We start from the raw sequence: 16,197 nt of genomic DNA on the forward strand, positions 1-16,197 counted from the left end.
TCGCTTTCGTTCTGCACCTAGTCCAGTTCTTGCAAATTTCAAACAAGGTGAAGGTGCTTCTGATAAGGTTAACCCTTGGGAGGACTCTGAACCAGGGAGGTTGGTTTTGAGGTTCTTGAATTCCGGTGGCAGCAGCAACGATACGGCTTCAGCTTCGATACTAAATCTCAACGGTAGGCATCCCTTCAAAGGCTTGGGTCGAGATTTACCCGGGTACACCCCTACCTACCCGGGTAAATAATTCAAGCAATTTTTCAGATATCAAGAATTATTTCCGGGTACATCCCTCCCTACTCGGGTAGGCATAAATTTTCAAAATATACCCGAGTAGGGAGGGGTGTACTTGGTGGTCAACGGTCAAACATGGACAGAGTAGTGTTATGTTTTTTAGAGGTTAAATTTTTGAAAATAGTTTATAAATATGGTCAATTTGATAATTAATTATTAATAAAGGGTTACAAGGGTCAAAAAGCCTCTTTAGTCCTCATATATATATATATATAATCCTTTCCAAATTTGTATTCGTCTTTTGTTGTTGCTATAAGTCATCTTATAACACAATTGATATGGAGTTACTCATAAATCATGGTGTTGAGAGGAATGGAGTTGAGGAGGGTAGAAATGCCGTGGATGAGAACATTCATGGCTAGAGGACCTCCTTCGCAACAGGAACCATGGCGCTAATCGGGTACCAATGGGCCCGTTTCTCTATGTAGAAAACCTATGCAAATCGTTTTTGAAGAAAATAGGAATGATAGGGTTATTTTTGTAAAAATGCCTCAAATTTCCAGTAATATTTAACAATCAACCAAATATGGAATAGTAAATTTGAGTCAATAATTCTGGTAATATTTTGGTCTATCAAACATTTTTTTGTAAGCAAAGAAAGTTTCTTACTATATTTCTGAAAATCTTTTTTTTCCGATTAAAGAAAATATCTCTTATACCAAATACTACCTTGATATTTTGGCAACGATTAGTATTAGTATTATTTTTAAAATATGAAAGAAAAAACTATCTCTATTAAATGAGTTTGATGTTTGTCATTTTAAATGACACAAGTTATGTCATTTTAGGAGAGAGATAAACACAACGAATGAAAATTATGAGAGAAAAAATGGTTGATTTTTTTTTAAATTTAAATTTTAAATAAAAAAATTATTATGTGTTTATCTTTTTCTTAAAATGATATAACTTTATATCATTTAAAATGACAAATACTTTTCCACTGAATATATTTTTCAGGAATTCTTCCTAAACATAAAAAAAGAAAAATTATTTTTCTTCACAAAGACTTAGAGAGAATAAACCGTTGACATGCACCTTTGTCACTAAAAAATAGAATTTATTACATAATATCTGAAATATGCATTCTTTGTACTAGAATAGTCCCTAAATAAATCAACGATTTTATGAATTAATTTTACAGAAGAAAAAAAATACATGTTTTATGAAATAATAATTTTTTTATTTTTCATAAAATAATCTGATATTTAATGAACTAAATTGTCACGTCGGTGGGGGGAATGTGAAATTGCAGTTGCAACTTGCGGCTGCAGCATTCGTGGACTTTTGGTTGTGTCAACTTTCGATTGACTAAAACGGAGGATAGTTGTTGAAAGATTACGAGGTAACTGTTCCGTTTTCGAACCTTGAAAAGGCACTGAGGTTCGTGTTCTGAAATCGATCACGCTTTTGATTTTTTACTGATTGTCGCTTCTGGGTGGTTCTGTAATTTTCAATATCTTCCTGTTCAGTTATTGGCTCTGTAATTCATCGTTCTTGGATCCCCACTCTTTTTTTTTTTTTTTTTGTTTCCTCTGTTCTAAAAGTTTTGGTTTTTTCTTTCTTTATTTATTTTTTGTTTTTGTTTTTTGGGGTGGGGGTTAATGTTTTCAATCATAATTATTTGATGGGATATTTTTATTTTTATTTTTGTTTTTTTGTCTATTTATTTTGTTTTAATTGAGATTTGATTTGCTTAAACCGAAAAGCACTGTGTTTGGATGGTTTGATGTGTTAATGTAGGAATTCATAGTGTGATTGCATGTTCTGGGGAGTTAGTGGCATTTCCACTGCTTTCTGAGTACTCATTATGTTCCAATTTACTTTGTGTCATTAACATCATTATAGGATATTTGTTTGCTTCTAATGTATTTATATGATACTAGATACAAGCTTCTGTGGATCATACCAATATATTGGAAAAGCAGTTCTTGCATTTTGGTGTTGCTAGAGGATGGAATCAAGTTCATGGCACGTTGAAAAAAGATCTAGCTTTCGAAATGAGTCTCCTCTATCAAGAGATCTAGAAAATGCACCTGAAAATGGTTCACTCTCCATTGTCGTGCTTGGTGCTTCTGGTGATCTTGCTAAGAAGAAGACATTTCCAGCACTCTTCCACCTATATCGGCAGGTTTGATAGCCTCAAATTTGTGTTAAATAAAGGATCATGGTAACTAGTTTGTGATATCACAAAAACAAAATAGGATTTGATATAGATGATCATTGAACAATTAATGGACCAATGAGAAACCCTTAATGGAATGTGGCACTGGTTCATATTTTTTCCCCCTGTTCATATATTCTACATGTCATACAGATTCAACGAAGTTTTACATTGGATGTTGACTGCCTAACACAACCCTCCTCTAATATTCAGGCTTGGGCCCGGCTATGTAAAGATTTAAACGAAGCATAACATAGGCAGAATTTAGATGTAAAAGTGAAACCATTAAAAAGGATTTAGATTTAAGTGGTCTCTCTGAACAATTAGTTTATGACAGAAAGTTTGATCCATGTAGCCAACCCCACCTACTGGGAAAAGGCTTTGGTTGTTGGTATTCATATATTCTCCTTGATAATCTGAGTCAATCTCTCTTCCTAATTCAACTTTTTCTTGGAAGATTACCTGGAACATATTCTAGAAGCAGTTTGTTTCTCTTAAAGGAACCAATAGTTTTTCTGAACTTTGTTGGCTTTATTTGCAGGGATTCCTACCACCAGGTGAAGTTTGTATTTTTGGCTATGCAAGGACAAAAATCTCTGATAAAGAATTAAGAGACCGCTTACATGGGTGAGATTTTGTTAAAATAATTAAAATCCATGAAAATCAGTTTCTTTCTGCTATTTTACAATTGTTGATTTGTTTTACGTAAGGAGAACGTGTTAATAATTCTAATAATATCCTGTTGATTATTTAAATGAATAGCCAAGTATTTTTCCTGGATCCCTATGTTTATATTAGCTAAAAAAGTTACTCTGAAGTTTGTTCTATGATTGTCATGTCATGCGTTTGCTTGCTGCTTCTGTCATAGTTATTCTATAATGTACTTCATGATATCTTACTAGTATCATCTCTGCTTGTTTGACCTGCTTTTAAGTATAATAAATGATAAGAAATTGGTTGTGATTTGATATGCAGCTATCTTGTTCAGGACAAAGATGCTTCCCCTTCGCAGTTGGAGGATGTATCAGATTTTTAGCATCTGGTTAGCATTGGCTGTCTTGAATCAATTTATAATTTTCTGCAAACCTCTCACTAAGTTTACTCTTCTGATTGGCCAAATGTTTATTATCCTTTTCCCTTTCTCTTCCCTTTAGATCAAATATGTAAGTGGCTCCTATGATTCTGAGGATGGTTTCCGTTTGTTGGATAAAGAGATTTCGGAGCATGAATCTTTGACAAAAAGTGTAGAGGGTTCATCCCGAAGGCTTTTCTATCTTGCCCTTCCTCCTTCAGTTTATCCATCAGTTTGCAAGATGATCAAGACTTGTTGCATGAATAAATGTAAGATTTATGATCCCTTGTTTTGATATGAACTTTTTAACATTTGTTTGTAAATGTTCTTATAAAGATCCTTAGCTGGGAAAAAATATGAAACCTTGTGTACTTAGCGTAGCACCAGTTAGGAGTCATTCTCTGTCTGACAACTAGTCTAGGATGCCCTTCAGAATCCACTTTAAGCTGTTCTCTCCTTTTTATATGAAATCTAAAATTTAGATTACTTGTTTGCTTTCTTGGGGATCTTTTTCTTGATAAAACTGGAGCTGTATTGAAATCACTGCTGTCAATGTACGAGGTATAGCTGCGTCCAGTGGTTGAAATCTGTTGCTTAGATTTTAGATTCACTGCATAATTATAGGTGGCTGTGTAATATTTTGGTGTTTGAAGTTAAAAGAAATAATTCTGAAATAAACTTGAAAGTCTGCTAGATAGATAGCATCAACGAAACCGATCTCAAGTTTTCATCAGTCTCATTTCTTCTTAGAACATATACATTAACATTTTGAAAGAGCATGTCATATTTTCCTAATTGCTTTTTCATGTTATGGTTCCTGTTAATAATCCAGAATATCATTTACAAAAAATAAAATAAAAAATAATCCAGAATATCTAATATTGTTTATTGATGGATGCATCTATTTCCATTTTGTAGCTGATCTTGGTGGGTGGACACGTATTGTTGTTGAGAAGCCTTTTGGTAAGGATCTAGAATCTGCAGAGCAACTCAGTACCCAGATTGGAGAGTTATTTGAAGAACCTCAGATCTATCGTATTGATCACTACTTGGGGAAAGAACTAGTGCAGAATATGGTAGTGAATGAATACATATTGGCTTACTTCTTGCTTGCTTCGTAAACTCTGCCTAACCCCTCTTCATTTGACTTACATTGCCAGTTAGTACTTCGTTTTGCAAATCGCTTGTTCTTGCCTCTTTGGAACCGTGACAACATTTCTAATGTGCAGGTGAGAAAGCGTGTTGTCAAAGTTATATTAGGTTAAGGGTTAAACTTCAGTTATACTTATACTATTGAAATCAGAGAAGGCACTATTAGTTGGACTTCACACAATTCATGCTTCATAGTTTGTCTTATCATATTTGTCAAGTGTCAACTCTTTTCTCCATGGCCATGTGAAAATTTACATGATCTGTCTATTACTACCTAATTCAACTACTACATTACCAATCATTGATATGCCACCATTTTAAAATTGAGTATTTTGTTGTTTTTTCTTTGGCAGATAGTTTTCAGAGAAGATTTTGGAACTGAAGGTCGAGGTGGATATTTTGATCAGTATGGGTATGTATAGTAATTTTTTTTTTTTTTTAAATCATTTTGTTCAACTAAGTTGTTTAATGACAAGCCATGGCTGTAATATGTTCTGAAATGAAGTGATATTGAGAAAACAAGTTTGTGTCTACCAATTTTACTTTTGTTGATGATATTTATAGTCTTCTAATGTGCATTTTTCGGTATCTGTCAATATTTAAAGCTTTTTACTTGGTGTATTTTGGAATACTTTTCTTTTATTACGATTGGAAAACCATAATCATTAATGTACTACTTTTTGTTTGGCAGAATTATTCGAGATATAATTCAAAACCATCTGCTGCAGGTGAGGCCTTCATTTTACAATGAAATGGATTTCATATATTTTGACATTGATATCACCATGTTGAAATGTAAAATAGATACTTCTGTCCAATAATCAGATACAACAATATTGCTTAAATTCACACCCCTCCAAACTTTTAATCATACTAATGGTATGTTTGATATAACAAAAAGCATTAGCAGTTAGCACCTAGGAAGCACGGACCCTCCAAAAATCAGGGAGTGTCGTGTCTGATACGGTCCGACACGCTGACACGGTCCGACACGGTGTCTGACTTGCGGTTAGCATTCCCGACACGTTGATCATTTCGACATACGAATTTGAACGTGTCTGACACGTTCCGACACGGTCAAATGGCATTTTCGTAAAAATATTATATTTTTTAAAAATTAAAATATATTAATAAAGCTTCCACTTGATCATATCAATTTCTCCCTTCTTTTTCCCCCTTAAGTAGATAATAGATCATCTCAGCACCATCGTTGTGTATCTCCTTCTCTTTGATCTCTCTCTCTCTGATATGATCTCTCTCTCATCCTAGTTCCTGTTTTTTTTTTGAAGCTTCCACCTTTATAACGTTTCATTGTGTTCTTGATGTTCTTTTGTTTTACAATGTATTCTGTAAATAATTTTAGATTTGGTTCCTTTTCTTTTAGTTTATGTTTTTGCCTTTTGTGAAGAACGTTGCTACGATTCTTGGTATTGGGTGTCAATGAATTTTTTGCTGTTGTTGCCATTGGTTACATAAGATTTTTGTTCTTTTTTCCCTTTTTTTTCTCCCTTTATGTAACGCCTTGGATTCCGACTTTGAACCAATTTTTCTTATGTGGTTTTGTTTTGGAAAGGAAAGCTGAAAGATAACATGTTGATGGGTATTATTAATTTAGTTTCATTTTTTTGTTAAATTATTGAATATTAAATGAAATATACACTATATAAATTAAAAATATTATTTAATATTAAAACGTATCCCAACGTGTCGAAATCCATTTTTTTTAGGATTGACGTTAGGGGTGTTCGCGGTCTGGATTGAATCGGTTTTAGAAGTGAAAATCATCAGATCCAATTCCTTCGTTTTAATCATGTAATCATCCATTCAGTTTGAATTTATTTCCAAATTCGATCGGATCCAATCCAATTTTATTCGGTTTGGATTAGATTGGTTTTCGGTTTTTTTAAAAGCCTAAGATTTGTATAATGATTATTGTGCAAATAACATATCTTTTGTATGTATCGGCTTCGTAAAGTTTGTATGATAATTATTGTGCAATCTAGAAGTATTGTACAACAAAAAGTTAAATTATCATCTTTTACTTCCAACAAAAAATTTATAATATGGTTGCCTAAAATACGAAGTAACCCAAATTTTCATCCTATAGAGGAGCTGCTGTACAACAATAACCCATGTAATAAAAATATATTATGTATCTTATCAAAAAAAGTAAAAGCATAACATAGATCAAGCACAATCCACTTTCTCCAACATGATGGGTTAATGGGTCTTGAATTTAGAATTTTGCTATATGGTTTTTGGGCTATGATTGGAGAAAGGCCCAAATAGGTAGATGGTAAGGTTGGGGAATCATTGGATCGGTTTGGATTGGATCGGTTTTCACTAACCCATCCAAAAACCGATCCAATCCAATTAAATTTTGCGGTTTTTTTTCGGGTTTCGATTTTTCGGGTTTCGGTTTATTCGGTTTTTCGGTTCGGTCACCGCGGTTTGGATCGGTTGATGAACACCCCTAATTGACGTGTCGTGTCGGTGCTAAATAGGTTAGCACCGAAACTTCTGCACTAAACTAAATTTTTTTCTGCTGAATATTTAAGCATTGTATTTGCAATGTTTGAAAAAAAAATCATTTTAAGAGCTGAAGGTGTTTCAAAGGAAAATATTAGCATTTAAAAAGTAAATAAGGCTACACTACAAGAAATTTTTTCCATTCAAAGATTTAAATAAAGCAAGATTTGTCGCTGAGTACATTTTAGTGACCTCCCTTGTGTTGAATTTTTTTACCACTTTATCACTAAATGGGAGTAGCAGAAAGGAGGATGTTAATGTGGATGTGTGGTCATTCAATAATGAATAAGATAAGAAATGAAGATATTTAATGAAATATAGCAGTAATATTGGTGGATGAAAAGATGATAAAACATAGATCGAGATGGTTTGATCATATTATTGGAAAACCCCAGATGTTCTCGTAAGAACAAAAAATTGTTACCAAGAGATGCGAGGAGAGGAAGAGGTCAGCCGAAACTTACTTGGAGAAAAGTAGTGCAACAAGACTTAATGGAATGAGAAATAGATTGACGTATAGTGTGTCTTAGGACGGAGTGGAGGAAAGCTATTAGGATTGTGTAGGAATAGATCTATTTTTTCCCCATGTTAGAGATGTCCCTTTTTAGTCTTTTTCCCTTTATTTATTTATTTATTTATCTTTCTATTTTATTTACTTTTTCCCCTCTTATTTATTTTTATTTTCGCTCAATCTTTTTTTTTTTACTTTTCATTTGGATTTATCAACTGCTAATCCAATTAATTTGGGATAGAGGTGATGTTGATGTTGAGCAAACAACAGTAAATCGTTTTCAATTCTGAATTTTTTCATTTTAAACATTGAATTGAATTTCAAACAGGCCCCAGGAATACTTCTAAGTGCACTTAAATCTTCATGTGATCAGTGATTTGAAAACTTAATACTTTCTTGATGGAGTTGAACACGCTTTGCAGTTTAGCAATATCCACATTTTCTTTGTAACACCCCGTTCTAGAACCGGTTTGTTAACATCGCATTATGATATTAAGCGCAGTTACAATCACATGGGTTCAATTAAAATCCGGTTAAATTTTTCGTTTTAAAACATGCCGAATTTATAATGCCCAATTGCGTGATCATAACCATATTACTTTGCGGAATCAGATAAACCAAGCTTAACATCATGTTCTTATTCCATTTTTAAACCATTAATTTACTTCTTATTTATTTCCCAACTTCTACTATATTGTAGATCTCTTCGTTAGCTACGCGTGGTTTCAAACCGCTCTTCATTTGGAGCTTTGTAGCTCAAGTTATGACAATTTTGCTAACTCAGGTGTATGTTGAAAAACTACGCGGGCAGGGCGCTTAAGCGCGCTCCAGGGAGCTTAAGCGCCCACAGACAGAAGGAATTCACATTTTTTGGCCACCAAGGGCGCTTAAGCTCGCTCCAGGGCGCTTAAGCGCGCTACCTGGGCGCTTAAGCCCCCATTTTGGGCGCTAAAGCCCCAGGCGGCAGAAAGCTTTTGGTCTTCACAGGTGCATCACAGGCTTAAGTCTCCATTTGCAGGCTTAAGCCCCCTCTTATGGGCAATTTCCTATACTCATATTTTTCATGTATCTTTCTTGGGGAATCAATCCTACACATTTTACAACCTATTTAACAAGCTTGCGATATCCCTATATCATTGCTTAACTCTCATCCTCTCATCCTTGATTTAACGGAAATTGGGCAGCATAACCTTTGTTTTCTCAACGTTTCCCAATCTAACAGCTTAGCTCCTAATAGACAATTCAGCTCAACATTTCCAATATTCATCATGCATTCATAACCTTGAAGTAAATAACATTACACAAGTTTAATTACATAACGGGGAACTTAGCTACAAAAGGCTATGACCATCCCTTGGCTCTCATCAACAAAAGAGATATCCAATGGCATGATCATAGGCTAAGTCCATCAAATATAACGAGATATACATACGTCAATGCTATCAATGATCAATCCTATACATGTAAATCTACAAAATAACATGTATGATCTCAAAACATCATTTTCTTCATGCATGATCTACTGCAAAGAAGGCCACTTGCCATCAGAGGCTCCTGCAGCTTCCTTACCTGAAAGGGGGTCCCCATAACACGGGGTGAGATATACGAATATATCACAGTAAACCAGAGGTCCTTGGAGATCACTCCACCCTAAGGTTCACTTTTGATGTACACATAATCATAATAGCTTAACACATTCTTATCAGCAAGCATCACATGGACTTCCAAGAGAGATCCACTAAGGGCTGTTTCTCTTAGGCTCTTACCACATGGAGATCCACATAGGGCTGTTTCCAAGGGAAGTCCTTTCCTCAATCTAGGAACCTCCAAGAGGGATCCACATAGGGCTGTTCCTCTTAGGCTCTAACCACATGGAGATCCACATAGGGCTGTTTCTAAGGGAAGTTCCTACCAATTATCCTCATCATAATACTATCACTCATAACCTCAATCACAATCCTCAACCCTTACCTCATTCATTATTGCTACTTCTATAACCATTCCTCAATTACTCTTAAACAATCAAACATCAACCAATAATCATCAATCAATCATAACATGTATCAATGCATGAATCAATGCATGAGCATACAATTACCATCATAATTACATATCACATCTCATAAACCATTTCTCCTCAATGGAGTATGGTGGAACACTCAATAGGATCAACCACAAGGTCCAAAGGTTTACTATAATGACCCTCACATTTATTATGGATTTAATATTGAAGGATAATTACAAAGAAAAAGAAATAAAGTCACTTTTGGTGAAAAATGAGTTAAAATGACAGTTAAGAGGTAAAAAATGCGGATAAATAAAGTTATCTAAAAGTGAAAGTAAAAATAGAAACGTGACTAGAAAAATATTCTAGTCTATTGGTTAAAGTTTGGTAATGAATGGAGGTGTGTAGATAGATGAGCTTATACCCGCTAGTATAATGAATTTATATAAGTGACTCAAGGGAGTCACTGTTCCCTTCTCTTTACGGACGCGAGACAGAGAGAACGAAGGAAAGAAAATGAAAATGGAGATTTTGATTAAAATTCTTCCAAAATTCATAACTTGAGCTAGAGACCTCCAAATCACTCCGTTCCAAAGCCAAACCTGTGAGAAATTTCGAGAGGAATCTATTGGTACCAGTATTTCTGAGTGGGGTTCACTGTAGAGAGAGATCTTCTCCCCCAAAGAATTCGAATTTCATGGAAAATATGGGTTTTGATGGAGCTTGAAGCCATGGGAGCTTGAAGCAAGCTTCTCCCTTCATTCTAGGTAAGTTCATGTTAAGAAATCTTTGTTTTCTTTGAGTTTTGAGAAAGATTGAATATAGGTTTTCATTTTAAAAATTTGGATTGATTGAGCATGTTAGAGCTTAATTCAGGTTTAGCTCATGTTGAGAAAAGTGTTTAGATGAGAATTTTAACGGTGAAAATGTATTTTGGAAAATTAAAAATACCGTATTTTTGAATAGTGTCGTATACGTGAATAGTAACGCATACATGAATAGTATTGTAGAGATGAACAGTGTCGTATATATCAATTAACAAATCTTGGATTAGAGGTGTGTGATAAGCTTGAATTTGATGGAGTAAAGCATTGAAATCATGAAGTTGGCATGATTTCCTTTATGTGCCTCTTAGCCATTTTCAAAGGAAGTATGTGCTATGAGTTACTGTTTTACAAAGCGAGCATACTTTTATGCGTGGAATGATATTCTAAGGTGTATGGACCTTCGCTTTGGTGAAATAAAAAAGAAAATAAGGTAGCTCCTTTGTATGGCCTTAAAATGAGTTTTGGCCATTTTCAAATGAGGTATATGTTCGGAGATATTGTTTCGCAAAGTGAGGATACTTATATGCGTAAAATAATTTATATAGGTGGCTAAGCTTGGGTTTAGGCACTAGACAAAGAGAAATCTTATAGCTCCTTTGTAATGGGCATTCGGCCTTAAATTGGGAAAAATAGGCTTTTAGGTGCTAAGAGGAGTAATGAGTGTTCTAAAGGCCTTTTGGGACTATCCTAAGACTAAGTGAATATATGGAATTTTGTGGGGATTTGTTGAACAAAGAACCACCCACTCATGACTTAATATGATTAAGTAAAAAGTTAGTTCGTATTTTCGTAAGTTAAGTCTTCCGCTGTTTCTGTTTGTATCATATGTATGTTAATTGAACCGGCTCGAGACGGGGATGTTACATTTACCTTGCTCTTGAGCTTTCCTCAATTGCACACAACCCCAAGGGTTGGTCACTCCACTTGGTCCTCTTGCCTCAATCCTATCAACACAAGGAATACAATCAAACAATGCTAACAATGCAAGGAAATCCATAGTTCCAAGCCTAGATTTCTCCAAACATCAAAGCATACTAAAATAACACTATAAACTCATTTCTACCCCTAGCATTTTTCACAACATACTCTAAGCCTCATTCTTCCTTGAACATAGCCAATCTACTCAACATTTCATAAAAACCCTAAAACACTATTCATTAACCCTAAACTCATGCAAATCTCCAAGAATCATGTGAAAAAGAGTGGAAACTTACCACCAATGATCACACAATAGAGGAATTAGTGTTCCTCAAGCTCCAATGGAGGTTGAAGCTCCCAAAACCCCAAACTCTCACAAAGGGGCGGAACTTTGAGAGGAAAAATCTCACAACACAACACTCCCCACTAAGAACCAAGCTTGGATTATGAAAGAGGGGAAGATTTAGAGTGATTTAGGCTTTTGAATCAACCAAATTGGTGAAAGATTGCTCACCCTAGGTTTTCCTCTCCCTCTCCCTCTCTTCTTCTTCCTCTTCTTCTTCTTTCCTTGGCTTCTGTTTCTCGACGGTTTGGGGAAGGGAGAAAGGGTTTTCTATTTGTTATTTCACTTAACATAATTTAAGTGGAATCAGGCGGGTATTGGTTCATCTATCTATTCAACTCCATTAATTACCAAACTTTACCCAAAAGTCTGGAATATTATTCTAGGAATATTTTTATTTTTATTTTTATATTTTGGGCATTTTCGCCAGTACCCATTTATACCCCTTAATTTCCACTGAGTACACTTTTTAACTCCAAAGTGACTCAAATTCATTTAATTAAGCCCTATACTTAATTTTACTCACTAATACATACTTAATTACTTAATTAAAATTAATCAATTAAATGCTTAAGTTTGGGGTATTATATTCTTCAACCTTGTTATGCGAGACATTTTTCAACCAAATATGTAAAGAACCAATTCAATCCAAAAGCTTAAGCTATTAGGTGAGGCTACATTAATGATCTTATATATATCTAACACGCCCCCTTATACGAGAGCCCACTGAGTTTGAAGGATGGAGAATGCACAGGCTCACTTACCTGTGCTAAGAAACTCCACAATACTTAATTAATTATTAATTAAATAGCTGTGTAGCACCGACACGTGATTTTAAAAAAATTTGCGCGTTGGATACGTGTCGGACACCGACACGTTCCGACACGTTCAGAACCCGTGACACCGAGGTTCTGTTACCATGTAAAGAACCAATTCAACCCAAAAGCTTAAGCTATTGGGTTGAAATGGTTCTTTACAAAATAAGACCTATTAAACAGCCATATGACGACTTAATTGTTTCACATCAGAGATTTATCAGCCTAATATGTCAGTCTTATTCATTGTTTTTCTGCGAACTTAGGTATTTTGCTTGGTTGCTATGGAAAAACCTGTTTCTCTCAAACCTGAGCACATTCGGGATGAGAAAGTGAAGGTTTGTCTCTTTCCCATTAATTTGCATGGAGAGTATTACTCTCTCTCTCTGCTGTCATTTAATTCTATCTTTCTAATCCTGATATGAATTAATCAATGTTAGTATCAACATCTACCTCCATTTTTTGTTTATAATTTATACTCACAACTGCAGCAAAGGTGGACATTTTTATAACTGATAACTCTAAACTTCACATGTTGCAATTTTATGTTTGCCAAGGATTTTAGCTTTGAGCTCCAGCTTGCCTCTATACCACTTTCTGGTTTGATATGAAAAATGCAGGTTCTTGAATCAGTACTTCCTATTAAAGATGATGAGGTTGTTCTAGGACAATATGAAGGCTACAAAGATGACCCAACCGTACCAGACCATTCCAACACTCCAACTTTTACAACTGTTATTCTGCGAGTGCACAATGAAAGATGGGAGGGTATGAGAAAAACAAAAACACCAGCATTCTTTTCATGAAAAATAAAGTAATTTGCCTTGTGGGTATGGGGGAATTTTTCAGACCTCTCTTTGACATATTTATGCTGGATGTTTGGAAAATAATGCATAGTTGATATTCATTCTGGTTTTGTGTGTGTGTGTGTGTCTTATTGTCTATTCTCTGCTATAGACTTATGCTCATTTGATCAAATAAATCACAATTGAGACATTTTCACACCAAAATTCTTTTTGGTGTCAGGTGTTCCTTTCATACTAAAAGCTGGGAAGGCCCTAAATTCTCGAAAGGCAGAGATACGGATTCAATTCAAGGATGTCCCTGGTGATATTTTCAAGTGTATGGCACCAGACCTTTTCGATATTTGGGTGACTTCTCTTTAGTACATGTTTTTATCATGCATCTTTTGCTGTCTATACATCAATGTTGAACATGAAATTGGATTCAGATATATATATTTTTTAATAAAGAATCGGGTATAGTATGCAAGTCATCACTTTGAATGATAAGGCATTTTTTGTGACAGCACAATCTAGTTGGATTTTTATTTTTATTGTTTTGAAAGTATGAATTGAAATATTTGGTTGTGTACATAAAATTATCTTATCACTGGGGAAATTAAAAAAAAAAAAAAAAATCTGAGAGGAGGGTCATCTATTTAGTCCATAATCACAACAAAGGTGACAAGCCGGAGGAACCTTTTCTTTATTGGCACAGTATGGATGCCTTGACAAAGAACATAAATATTAGCTAGCATGTATTTTTTCATATCTCGATAACAAATCCCTTTTGATCTAAATATTATATGTTTAAACCTTATTTTAAACTTATTCCTTTTTAGGTCAAAAGCAGGGAAGAAATGAGTTTGTTATACGCTTGCAACCGTCAGAAGCTATGTATATGAAGCTTACGGTAATGTCTATCATTCTGATAACCCTTAATGAAAACTATTCTGCCATTTGTTTGACTTGATTACCTCTGATTCTGACAGTTCCCTATATGTGTCATTTGGGAATTTTTTTTTTTTTAACTAAATGAAAAGTGTTTTTCTGTATAGGAATTAGGACATTTGGTGTTTATATATTGAAAAATGTAAACTAAATATGTATTTCTCACGACTGTTTGGAATCAATTTCTTCTTAAAGTGAATGGCAACTTTGCTAGATAATGAAAGAAATTTATATCTTAAATTCGTTAAGATATGGCCATAAAATGCTAAAATAATTAAATGATGTTTCTGAGATTGGACTGACAAATTCAATGTCTCATGCAGGTCAAGCAACCTGGACTGGAGATGTCCACAGTTCAAAGTGAACTAGATTTGTCATATAGGCAACGCTATCAAGGCATAACCATTCCAGAGGCTTATGAACGTCTAATTCTTGACACGTATGCTACTTTTCCTAGTCCATGTTTATGGCTTGTTAGTTGTTTCTATATATAAACGTCTCAAGGTGCTAAAGAGCATAGATAGAAGAATTTGGATTACATGAATTACTTAGCAATCAGTTCAGTTATTTGAAAGAAATAGATTTGAATGAACTGTAATGGGAATTGGAATATGTTTTACAGAATTAAAGGTGATCAGCAGCATTTTGTTCGCAGAGATGAGTTGAAGGTAAAGATCATTACATGCTTCTTAGACTATTGCAAAAGGGTCTTGATTCACAACTTTAATAGTTGTTTTTTTTTTTTTTATCTCTTATCAGGCATCTTGGGAGATCTTCACCCCACTTTTGCACCGCATTGATAAAGGGGAGTTCAAGCCAATCCCTTACAAACCTGGAAGCAGAGGTCCTGCAGAAGCTGATGCATTGCTAGAAAAAGCTGGTTATGTTCAAACACATGGTTATATATGGATCCCTCCTACATTGTAGAAAGATCAATGTCATACATACTAGCTTACACTGCTTGAGGATATTTAGTTGCTTACACTCAATAAAGTTTGAGAATATTCACTTAGAACAAGACTTTCTCCTAATGGGTTGGTGTATCAAGCAATTGAACAAGCACGAGTAGTTTGATGTGTAACATGATCTGTCTCTGAATGCAAAAGAAATGGACTATGAAAGTTCATTTAGCAGTATTGATATTTCATTATTCAATAATATGAAATTGTAACATCTCTGAAAAATAAACTTGACCAATGCTATCCCTATTGTAATCTTAATTCATTGATGCACAATCTTTGATTCAACATAATCATATTCCCTTTAATTTTTAAATTATTATTTATCCAGAATATGGTTGACTCTACTTAACATTTCTTAGTTTATGTATTTCCTGCTTTTATTTTCGGCTAGATTTTTTAATCTGTGTGATGTGCATGCCAAGTAGTATATTGTAATTTTTATTTTAAATAATTATTAAGTTTATTATGACGAGAGAGATTATATTTATTATTGAAAAGTTTTACGACTCTTACTACTAAATTTATCACTGTTATTTCTACCCATCTAAGTTAAGTTTATTATGTAGAATGAACTACAAGGTGTGACACAATTGGTAAGTGGAGTGTCTAAGGAGGGATCTTGTGATTGAAAAGTCAGAGGTTTAATTTCTAGTGGAAGTACTTTGGGGCTAATGGTAGAATATGTTATATGCTTTAAGCCAGGAAAAGGATTAGTCTGGTCCAAATGAGTAAGGATAGTTAGTAAAGCCAACTTTTTAATCCTTGACAAACATGAGAAAAGAAATGTATCAATCTAACATCTGTATTACTAGTTATTTCCATTAATCTAGACTGGGTTATGAGCTATAGACACTGTGCTTTGTTTGTCATAATAGTATATC

General features: G+C 34.4%; 1 pseudogene; it reads left to right on the forward strand.

The window, feature by feature from the left end:
* The first annotated feature begins 1,511 nt into the window (after positions 1–1,511).
* On the forward strand, positions 1,512–15,281 carry LOC133290411 (glucose-6-phosphate 1-dehydrogenase, cytoplasmic isoform-like; annotated as a pseudogene).
* Positions 15,282–16,197: the final 916 nt, after the last annotated feature.

The sequence above is a fragment of the Gastrolobium bilobum genome, unplaced genomic scaffold, assembly GCF_033153095.1.
Source record: "Gastrolobium bilobum isolate Gb01-03AN ecotype WA unplaced genomic scaffold, APGP_CSIRO_Gbil_v1 utg18870, whole genome shotgun sequence".
Taxonomy (NCBI): Eukaryota; Viridiplantae; Streptophyta; class Magnoliopsida; order Fabales; family Fabaceae; genus Gastrolobium; species Gastrolobium bilobum.